This window comes from Buteo buteo, unplaced genomic scaffold (genome assembly GCF_964188355.1).
Source record: "Buteo buteo unplaced genomic scaffold, bButBut1.hap1.1 HAP1_SCAFFOLD_220, whole genome shotgun sequence".
Lineage (NCBI taxonomy): Eukaryota > Metazoa > Chordata > Aves > Accipitriformes > Accipitridae > Buteo > Buteo buteo.
This window is the reverse complement of record NW_027439384.1, coordinates 3,196-14,910: the sequence shown is the minus strand read 5'-3', so window position 1 is coordinate 14,910 and position 11,715 is coordinate 3,196. Positions and strand designations below refer to the sequence as shown.

At 49.4% G+C, this 11,715-nt stretch overlaps 1 long non-coding RNA gene across 2 annotated transcripts; it reads right to left on the bottom strand.

Moving 5' to 3' along the window:
* Window positions 1-5,570: 5,570 nt before the first annotated feature.
* On the bottom strand, window positions 5,571-6,905 carry LOC142028252 (uncharacterized). 2 transcript variants are annotated; one of them, XR_012649493.1, is made up of 5 exons: window positions 6,138-6,905; window positions 5,999-6,050; window positions 5,841-5,903; window positions 5,696-5,751; window positions 5,571-5,611 (listed from the first exon to the last, which is right to left on the bottom strand). It is a non-coding gene; the product is annotated as an uncharacterized LOC142028252 (long non-coding RNA). The 2 variants fall into 2 exon arrangements; XR_012649492.1 differs by having other exon boundaries at window positions 5,841-6,905.
* Between the last annotated feature and the right edge of the window lie 4,810 nt (window positions 6,906-11,715).

Genomic DNA, 11,715 nt, shown 5'->3' with positions numbered 1-11,715 from the left:
GGCTTAGACAAGTGTACTCTTTGCTGGGTGAAAAACTGGCTGGATGGACGAGCCCAGAGGGTTGTGGTGAATGGGGTTAAATCCGGTTGGCGGCAGGTCGCTAGTGGTGTTCCCCAGGGCTCGGTTCTGCTTAACATCTTTATTGACGATTGGGACGAGGAGATCGAGTGCCCCCTCGGCGAGTTTGCAGACGACACCAAGTTGGGACACAGGGTCGATCTCCCTGAGGGTAGGGAGGCTCTACAGAGATATCCGGACAGGCTGGGTCGATGGACCGAGGCCAACTGTGTGAAGTTCAAGGAGGCCGAGTGCCAGGTCCTGCGCTTCAGTCGCGGCGACCCCGTGCAGCGCTGTGGGCTTGGGGAAGAGTGGCTGGAAAGCTGCCCGGCAGAGAAAGACCTGGGGGTGCTGGTTGGCAGCCGGCTGAATATGAGCCAGCAGTGTGCCCAGGAAGGCCAATGGCATCCTGGCCTGCAGGAGCAGGGAGGTAATTGTTCCCCTGTATTCGGCACTGGTGAGGCCACACCTCGAGTACTGCGTTCAGTTTTGGGCCCCTCGCTACGGGAAAGACATTGAGTTGCTGGAACGTGTCTGGAGAAGGGCAACCGAGTTGGTGAGGGGCCTGGAGCATAAGTCTGATAAGGAACGGCTGAGGGAATTGGGGTGGTTTAGTCTGGAGAAAAGGAGGCTGAGGGGGAGACCTTATCGCTCTCTACAACTACCTGAAAGGAGATTGTAACGAGGTGGGTACTGGTCTCTTCTACCAAGTAACTAGAGATAGGATGAGAGAAAATGGCCTGAAGTTGCACCAGGGGAGGTTCAGTTTGGATCTCAGAAAAGATTTCTTTACTGAGAGGGTTGTCAGGCATTGGAACATGTTGCCCCGGGTAGTGATGGAGTCACCATCCCTGGAGGTGTTCAAAACACACATAGATGTGGCACTTTGGGACATGATTTAGTAGGCACAGTGGTGTTGGGTTGATGGTTGGACTTAATGATCTTAGAGGTCCTTTCTAAATTTCATGATTTGATTCAATGCGATTTGATTCTATTCTAGGGAGCAGAACAGAGATGTAGCAAGAAAAGAAAAAAGGAAGGGAGGGAGAACAAAGGGAGAGAGACACAAAGACTGGAAGAAGGACAAAGGAATGGAAGAGGAAAAAATAGTGATAGACTGCAGGACAGAGATGGAGGAGTTCAAAAAAGACACAGGGAGCATGACAGAATGAGAGTGAGGAAAAAAGGGACAGAGCAGGACAGCACTGGAGTAACAGACAACTGTGACAGGCTGTAAGAGAGAAATGGAGGAAGAGAGAAGAGAGAAGGAACAGCTAGCTGGAGAGGGAGATACAGTTAGAAAGGATGGAAGAGGGAATGGAGCAGAGAGAAATACAGAAAAGAGAGCAAGAGGAAGCAGGGCAGAGGGCCAGCAATCAAAGAAAAAAGGGACAGGGATCTGGACAGATGGAGAAAAAAGCAGGAGGAACAGATACAACATGATACGATGCGACACAAAGTAAGAGAGAGCGACAGATGAGAATAATAACAAGAGACAGAGAGAGACTGTGAGAAACACACGGCGGGGGGGGGGAGAGAGAGAAGACATGAATAAAAAGAGTAGGGAGCACCACAAAGGGTCAGAGAAAGAGAAGAACAGGAAGAACAACAGGGACAGTGAGATACAGAATAAAAAAAACCCCACATATTATGCACATATTATCCAGTAATCAAGCCCATTTCAGAGTTACACAGTACCTCAGCCCCTTTAAGAAAAGTAACACATTGGCCGAGCCCATTTGGGCGGCGCACCGCTGGCCGAGCCCATTTGGGCGGCGCACCGCTGGCCGAGCCCATTTGGGCGGCGCACCGCTGGCCGAGCCCATTTGGGCGGCGCACCGCTGGCCGAGCCCATTTGGGCGGCGCACCGCTGGCCGAGCCCATTTGGGCGGCGCACCGCTGGCCGAGCCCATTTGGGCGGCGCACCGCTGGCCGAGCCCATTTGGGCGGCGCACCGCTGGCCGAGCCCATTTGGGCGGCGCACCGCTGGCCGAGCCCATTTGGGCGGCGCACCGCTGGCCGAGCCCATTTCAGAGTGATGGAGCTACAGAGCCCATTTCAAACTCGTGCAATTACTAGAGCCAGTAACACAACCCCTTTCTATTAACCCAGCAGCAGCTACATTTACCTCGAATTATCTACAACTCTCCCTTCGATACCTAATTCTAACAGACACTTTCACTTACTTCAACACCTAAGTTTACCTACGGGCACTAAACGCGCATGCTTCGCTCTACACTTGCCTTTGTGATTGCCATTAGTACGGTGATTCTCACAAGGAGACCTCAGTACCTGTCTTTTTTTTTTCTTTTTTTTTTTTTTTTTTGCTTCATTTGGTCCATTACTGATTCCACATACATTCAGCTATGTCAGTAGTTACAGTCCAATTCTACAATGTACTTTTTCTACAATATATAGAACACACTTATGGCCTCACTGCTCAAATATTTGACACTATTAGTTTTATTCCTCTTTTAAGCATTATTTTTACAAATACATTTAAACTCCAAACATTTAGCATTACCTTCAGAAGAGATGCCACTATTTAGGACCTGCAATTCTCTACGGCATGCTCTTTTCCACATTCCTCGCTCCCATTACATCCGTCGCTGCACGTCCAGAAGTTTTACTCCCTGAGGCGACATTACCTGCACGATCCCCGTTCCCGGGCAGAAAACGAGTGAGCTCCGCTCATCTTGACAGACTGGCCGCTTCCACACCTCGGCACAAAAACAGAAATCAAAAAGTAGCATTACATCACAAACCACAAAGAGCACCCAAATATTTTACAAACCCACCACAGAAAAATACAGTTACACTCATGCACTTCACAACCCTGGCCTACTCCATGCTGACCATCTAGTCCAATTCCCCCCACCCTTCACCCGCAAAGTCCTCAACTGTCTTCCAAAGACCATCCACCAAACAACATATTTCCCTGTGCTGACCGGCAATTACCATGTTCCAGGGCAGCGCTCCATGGGAATGCCATTCCCGGGAGCCTTGAAAAAAATCACCCTGCCTGTGAAACCCCGGCCCAAGCCTGACCCCCATTCGAACATTGGCAATGAACATCGCCTCACAGAGCAGCTGGGACTGGGGGAAGAAAGAAAAAAAAAAAAACCTGGCTGGGGGGGGAGGGGGCAGAATTCCCCAGCTAGGGTTTTTTTTATTCTAATTGTTTTGTTTTTTTCAATTCTAATTCCCTGGAAAACATCTCACCTGTACAACCTAAAAGGAAAAAAAACCATTAAAAAGTCAAAACACATAACCCTACAAGATTACACACATTCACAACACACTACGCATTGACATCGCATGCACACCGGCCCTCGCTCTCAACTCATCCATCCAACTGCCTGCCATTCTCAAGGGACCATGGCCCTGTGCCTGCGGCACCAGGGGTCTCAAAAATCGCCCTGCCTGCCAGAACCCTGGCCCAAGCCTGACCCCCGTCCGAACACTGGCCATGAACATCACCTCACAGAGCGGCCAGGACCAGGGGGGGAAAAAAAACCACGCAGCTGGGGGGGGGGGGGGAAATCCCCTGGCTGGGGATTTTTTATTCTAATTGTATTTTATTTCCTAATTGCCTAACAAACATCTCTACATCCACCCTGCAAGAAACCACTAAAAAAGCTAAACCACATAACCCCACAATGTTACACACATTCACAACACATCACTCCTTCAGATTACACGCACACGAGCCCTCACTCTCAACTAACCCATCGCGCAGCCAAAGGGTGTCAAGGGGCCATCGCCCCATACTCGCAGCACCGAGGACTTCAAAAATCACCCTGCCTGCAAAACCTCCGGCCCCAGCCCAACCTCCTTCCAAGCTCCCCACAAACTGCCCTTCCATTACAGCAACGCTTCAACACACACCATCTGCACCCTATACAGATTTTCAACCAGATACTTAGCTTTCATAGTGGCACTTGTCACAGTCCAACCTCCGTAGCAGCCACATCGCCTAAAGGCGAGGTTCCTTCAAATGCCTCGTGCCCCATGATCACCTGCCAAACCAACACACAAAACTCTTGAACACGCACTTCACCCTCGGCATAAAAAAAGTCCTCCACAGCTCCAAACACCTGCTTCCCACCGATTCCAAAAACAAAAATCTCAATGCCTTAACCATTTCTAGAAGCTTACCACAAAGTGTCCACATAAACAATATTAACACCCACGCCCAATTACTGCCTTACTATATTCTACATCACAATCTACTTGCAATCCACTCCCCTACTGACGTGCAATGACTCAAAAATCTTTTAACTGTCAATGCTAGCAATCTAGACATATCAACATTTCACCCATAGACTCTCACCGCTGTTCCACCTACCCCTGACTCTACATCCCCGGGCAGAGCAGCTCCAAGCCAAACACACCCGTGCACAAACACACACACAACACAGAACACTACCAACAAGGCAATTCAAAGAGAGAGAAAACTCTCAGCAAGAAGAATGACCCCCGGACAGGAGGTGCCATCCAGCAAATTGACCTACAGTGCCCAAAACCACGAAGCAAGGAGGCTCTACGACAGCCCCAAAGAAGAAGAGGCAAAAGTAACGGCCCGTTACAAGATGGTACTGTCAAAACCAAGATGATGGATGCGTAAGAAGCCTGTCATCAAGACCTAGGAACATCAAGGTGCAGGGAAGAACTCCAGTCCAAGACAAGACACAGCTAGAGAGCAGAGCTGCCAAAGCAGCCCGCAAGAGTGCTGCAAAAGAGAACCAGCAGGAACCTTCCGACACCAATCCACGCTTTAGAGCTCCAAACGCAAGAAAAGAAGCACCCGACTAGCACAGTGCCGATGAGTAAGGGCATTCAAGACCCTAGGGACGGTGCCCAAAGCGCATGCCACGCTCCTCCGGCACAAAGACTGATGATGGCATTGAGACCCGAGGAAGGTCTAAGCACAGAAGACAGACTACACAAACTACACACCACCACAGACACAGGCTGGAACTGACCTGCCTGGCACACGCTGGTCTCATGCTGAAAAGCAACCCGCTCCCTTCATCTGCCCACACAGGACTGCTCCTGGACAGCCCTGCCCTCCTACTCTCACTTTAAAACCCCTCCTGGCAATTCCCAGCTTCGTCCCTTCCTCCCAACCTCTCCCCAGCCCGGATCCCTCAACTTAACTTTCAGAGGCCCAGGGGTACGAATCCATCCTCCACAAAAATCACATGGGCCAACTGGGACGATCCGGCAGTCGCCAGGTTCCTCTTCATCATCTGCAGTGAAGACAAAAAGAAAAGGCAACAAAATCAGAAGAGGCAGTAAGTAACCCATCAGCCAACACCAACTACTTTCCTGCTTTCCCAACCCCCCACTTAATCACACACACCACAGCGTTACGCTTACCTGCTCATTCCAGAGTCAGACCCCGCGGCCATCATCACTCATGGTACCTAAGGTAGCAAGACACACAAAATTAACACAGCAGTCGTGAGACTCACCAGGCCCATTCTCCTCCTCCCTAATCCACAGCTCACCTTGAACGCTCATCCCATTCCAAAGGTGGCCCGCACAGCGCCTGCAAAACAGAAGGTAAACGCTTAACCGAGCAACCACCTAATACTTCGATATTCAACACTGGCTCAGCCCACAACCACCTCACCTTCTCAGACTGCTCATCGGCCTGCGACTTCGCCCCTCCGAGGCTGCGTGCACCACCTCCAAAAAACCAAAGCAGAAGATGCATGCTGAGAGGCCGCCTGAAACCTCAGCCTGCCCAGACCGATTCCCAACTCCCTCTCCTTTACCTTGGCCGCTCAACCACCCCACTCTGTCATCAAGAGCTTGCCACGTCAAGGCACACGTACCACCTGCAAAAAACAAACAACAAGGGATGCTTCCAACTTTGCCAACAATACAACGCCTCCAAAGGAACAGTTCCTTTAACCCAGTAATCATGGCTCACCTTGCCGAGACACCTCCGGTGCTGATAGCCCGCTTCGCTCCTTCCTTCATACCTTCAAAATAAAAGAAAAATAGAACTCCATCACCTAGTCACAGAGCCACCGACCGCATCTTCCCTCCGATTCCACTCACGAAACCACCTTCTTATGCTGCTCTGCTCCCCTCCTCCGTCGCTCTGTGGCATGCAGCTTGTCCCTCCGCATCTGAAAAAAAGACATATTGAATGAGTCACCAAGATGCAGAGCAAGAGCTTAACAATTCCAGAGGTCTTGATTCCATCTACGAAGACTATCTGGAGTCCAACTAGAGCCTGGATCTTAGGGGAAATAAAAAAAAAAAAAAAGGGCCCAAACTTTAAGCCCATCACATGCAAGACTTAACACCTTAGAGAGTCAAATCCGCTTCACTACCCCTCAACAGCCCCTGCCACACGGCTCCAATCGTCTCCGTAAAACACTATCAGCATGGCTGTCCACACAGCCCGCCAATGGCTACTCGAGCTGAGATTACTGTACAACCCTCGCCTAAACAGTCTAGGCACATCAACGTTTCACCCATAGATTCTTATCGCTGTTCCACCTACCCCCGACTCTACAGCCCCGGGCAAAGCAGCTCCAAGCCAAACACACCCATGCACAAACACACGCAACACAGAACACTACCAACAAGGCGATTCAAAGAGAAAACTCTCAGCAAGAATGATGACCCCCAGACGGGAGATGCCATCCGGCAAATTGACCTACAGCGCCCAAAACCATGAAGTAAGGAGGCTCTATGACAGCCCCAAAGAAGAAGAGGCAAAAGTAACAGCCCATTACAAGATGGTACTGTCAAAACCAAGATGATGGATGCGCCAGAAGCCTGGCATCAAGACCTAAGGATGTCAGGATGCGGGGAAGAAGTCCCTGTCTGAGAAAACGGATGGCTAGAGAGCAGAGCTGCCAAAGCAGCCCGGAAGAACACCACAAAAGAGGACCGACCAGAAGCCACCGAGACCGATCCACGCTTTAGAGCTCCGAGCACAAGAAAAGAAGCACCCCATTGGCACAGTGCCGATGAGGAAGGGCATTCAAGACCCTAGGGACGGTGCCCGAAGCGCATGCCACGCTCCTCCGGTGTCGACGTGGAAGTCACGGACACTGCACACAATCAATATGATCAAAGCAGATGCCACTTTATTGCCCAAATAGTTTGGTTTATATAAGTATTTTAGTTCCTGCTCATGCGTAAGCCATCTGTTGATTGGTTAACATGTGCTGTCCATGCGCCTAAAACAATAATTTGACAGGATAGGGCCTTCTGATCACGCGAATGGTTCCCCCCGCCTGCATCTTGTCTTGTGTCCTGCTTTCAGTCATGTAGGCCCAACTTTGTTCAGCTTTTTGTGCTTATTTCAGCAAACTTTGTAGCAACAGTTAGCCTTGTTCTACTTTTCCTGCTCGCTTCATCAAACTTGTAGCAACAGTTAATCTTCGCTAGGTCCTTGAGGGCTGCTGCCTGCAGAGGCCTCTGGCTCACGGAATAATCAGGTCCATTGTGCCTGGATTGTTCACTATATGTCCATTGTTTTCCAAATATCCCACACTCCAGCGCAAAGACTGATGAAGGCATTGAGACTCGAGGAAGGTCTAAGCACAGAAGACAGACTACACAAACTACACGCCACCACGGACACAGGCTGGAACTGCCCTGCCTGGCACGCACTGGTCTCGTGCTGAAAAGCAACCCGCTCCCTTCATCTGCCCAAACAGGACTGCTCCTGGACAGCCCTGCCTTCCTACTCTCACTTTAAAACCCCTCCTGGCAATTCCCAGCTTCGTCCCTTCCTCCCAGCCTCTCCCCAGCCCAGATCCCTCAACTTAGCTTTCAGAGGGCCGAGGGGCTGAATCCATCATCCAGAAAAACCACACAGGCTAACTGGGATATTCCTGCACTCACCAGGCTCCTCTTTGTCATCTGCAGGGGAAAAAAAAACAAACAAAAAAACCAAACCAAACCAGAAAAGGGAGTAAGCCTCCCATCAGCCAACACCAACTACTTCCCCAACTCCCCCACTCCTCACAAGCACCACCGCAATACGCTTACACACTCATTGCGGAGTCAGACCCTGCGGCCGTCGTCACTCGTGGTACCGAAGATAGAGACACACAAACGTAAAGAGTCACCAGCCCCACGCTCCTCCTCGCTAATCCACAGCTCTCCTCAAACGCTCATCCAATTCAAAGATAGCCCACACAACGCCTCCAGAACAGAAGGTAAATGCTTAACCGAGCAGCCCCATAATACTTTGCTATTCAACACCAACCTGGCCGACGACCGCCTCACCTTCTAGGACCACTCACCGGCATGCAGCTTTGCAGGAGACCTTATAGCAGACTTCACGGTACATAAAGGGTGCCTATAAGAAACCTGCAGAGGGACTTTTTACAAGGGTGTACAGCAATAAGACAAGGCGGTAATGACTTCAGTCCTAAGGAGGGTACATTTAGTTTAGGCATTAGGAAGACGTTTCTCACTAGGGGTGGCGAGGCACTGGAACGCGTTGCCCAGAGAACCTGCGGATGCTCCCTCCCTGGAAGCATTCAAGGCCAGGTCAGATGGGGCTTTGAGCAACCTGGTCTCGTGGAAGGTGTCCCTACCCATTGCCGGGGGGGGGGGTGGGGGGTGGAACTAGAGGATCTGTATGGTCCCTTCCAACCCAAACCATTCTACAATTCTATCACATTCAAATCCACCTGCAAAACTCCTCTGAGAAGGGCTGGTGAACCCTCCTCCCTTTCCCCAGCAGTCCCAAAAATTTAGAAACCCCTTTTCTTCTCCTCAACTGTCAGGAAAGGAACCCCACTGCTTCCTGACACCTCCTGCCCTCGATTCGCACCCCTGAACCCCCTTCAGTGGCTACTCCTCAGGAGCTGCTCTTCTGAGCCACATCCCAAATTCTGGGGGCACCTCCTAACCTACAGCTTCCCAGAGACTCTGAGCTCTGCTACATGCCCACAAAATAAAGTCATGTCCCAAGGCCTGTAATCTACGAGGGGCCTGCCACAAGCTGCAAAGTTTCTAGGGACAACGTGGCATTCTGCGGGCAATGAGGAAAGGCATCCCAAACCCTGAAGGGCACTGTGCCTCACGGCCCTTCTGCTTGCTTCAGAAATACTAAAACTCCATATACAGATGCATACAAGACACTCACCCTAATCCCTGCTAAACAATATCACCATTGGTCCTGTTAAGAGAGATATCAGCAACTTACACAGCATACAGCAGAACTGGTGAAAAAAACAAGGTTCCTTTTTCAATAAAGCTGGGAATTCCAGGAAAACATAATGCATGAAGAATTAAAAAAAACCAAACAATACACACTATTAAACCATCTTTCTACCCCCAACACTCAAAACAAAATTACTGACATGAAAAAAAGAAAGGAAAAAAAAGCAGCTGCATACAAGTGTTACTTTCTACTATACATGCTGCTGAACCTTGACTGGTGCTGAAGCTCCTACCTCAGGCAGACTCCTCTTCCCAAAGGGCTGAGCCAGCTCAAAAGCTGCAAAGGACTCAAGGAAGAGCTGAGCACCAACACCAGAGAAACCCAGGAGCACAATAAGCTCCCTCAGCAGAGGCTGTGGCTCAAATACCCTGAGCCTCCGCCCACCAGCCTTAGCGCAATCACCTGGGACAGGGGAAGGGCAAACCACCAGAAGTTACAAGAGTCAGCTGGAGGAGCAGCAGCACTGTTCTCACCTGCCTTAAATTTACAGCAAGCAAGGTCCTCGACAGAGAAAGTAATCCCTCCAGGAAATGACACTACTTGCTCCTGTACTACAGCTATTGCATCAGCAATGTGACCAGGTAGGGAATTAAACTTAGTTTTTCTGGGGTGTAGATAGAAAATGATAGATGCCCTTCTAAACTAGGTAAGAAACTAGCTCATTAAATGCAATGACAATGTTGTTATCAAAATTGATGTGCTTTAGTTTCCTATAAAAAAGCCAAAACGCTCTGGGGTTTTGCTTCATTTCTAGCAAGACTGTGCATACCACCTTACTTCTACCAGAACTACCTTCTGGATAGGAATGAATCAAAAAGCAGAATTAGATCCCTTAAGAATTCCATCTCCAAAATATCTCTGGTTGCAAAATAAATTATTTACTGTGAATAGCCAATGATTCAGAGTCCCCCTGAGCGTGTCTCCAGCTGACTCCCTTAACAGAGGTACAAGAGTCCCAAAGCGCAAAAAAACACCAAAAAAAACATGGAAACACATGGGGGGGGGGACCAGGCAGCAGCCACGCCCCACAAGGACAGGCCAGGGCAGGGGGGCAACGACACCCCCTGCAGTCATGCAGGAAAGGGTCAGCAGAAGCCACACCCCCGTGGTTTAGGGGGGGGCAGCAGCCACAAATGACACCAAGAAAACATGGAACTTCAGGGATACACGGCTGGTGGGGGGAAGGGGGTGACACCCCCACCAATCGGCATGGGAAAAAACTCACAGGAAAGGTGGGTTAGATGGATAGTTTGCGGTGCTAAGATACCTGCACAAGAACATGCACAGTCGGGGGGGGGGGGGGGCATGCATGAGGTTTACCTTCACCAGGGGCTCCACCCAGGTAATCCACAGTAGGTAAACTCATCTGGGATAATCTGCAACTGCAATTCCACTCTGGGTTCTTGACCCAACACCAGATAATCCACACTGCCTGCCCCATGGGAGGGGGTGCTTCCCACAGGATGGGGCATCTGCTGAGCATCACCACACCCTTAGGACAACACATCTGGAAAATTAAAATCACAAATTGTATTTCAGCATATTAAAAAAATAACACCAAATGAGTAGAGGAATTCCAGCAAAGGGAGAGGCTAGCAGGTGCCCTAATTAGGACTTGAGCTAAACAGGTCAGCTCACAATACAACACATCCTTTAGAAGGTAGACTGATGAAAACTGGTTTGCTGCTAGATAACTGTATAAGTGAGATTTGATAAATGATCATATATTAACACTATGGTTGAAACAGTAGACAAAGGGTAGCTGGGGACATAATTACAAAAGTGTAGTCAAGTGATTAACTAGTAATTATTCATAAGTTTTGCTGTTCTTTGCTCTTATGACTAGATGTTCCTGTAAGCTAGATGAGAACAATGTTGAAACTGACCACATGTGATTGAAACTGCGTTAAGCTTCAAGATCAAAGAACAAGGACAAGAATAAAGACTTCGAGGACAGCCGACAAGAACTTCAAATGGGTCCGTGGTGGTAAAAGCAGCCCTTTGCCTCAAAGGGATCCTTCATTGCGCACGATCGGATGTAGGCAGTACTACGATAATCAGTTATAATCATTTTTATGTATACGTATACTAATCTGATTAATATGCCATTAGTTATTCTCTATAACCTGTTTGTGCTAAAGCTGTGGTATGCACGCTAGGTGGAAATATCCCCTGTGCATCCAGCGCTTCAATAAAGAATGCCTGCTTTCTAAAACTCCAAAACAAGTCTTGGAGAGTTTCTTCGACCGGCTTTTCAGTATCAGAGAGGTGTAATTGCAACAAAATGAGTCCAAAGGGGCCTTACAGAGCTAAAAGTGTGCTGCAGGGAAAATTTAAGACCTTGGGAGACGTTGTGACAGTAGCAAAGGGCTTCTGAGAGGGACAGGCAAAAAAAGGCTCAAGGCCATGATGAAGTAGTCCAGAAGGGATTTGAACAGACTACAGAT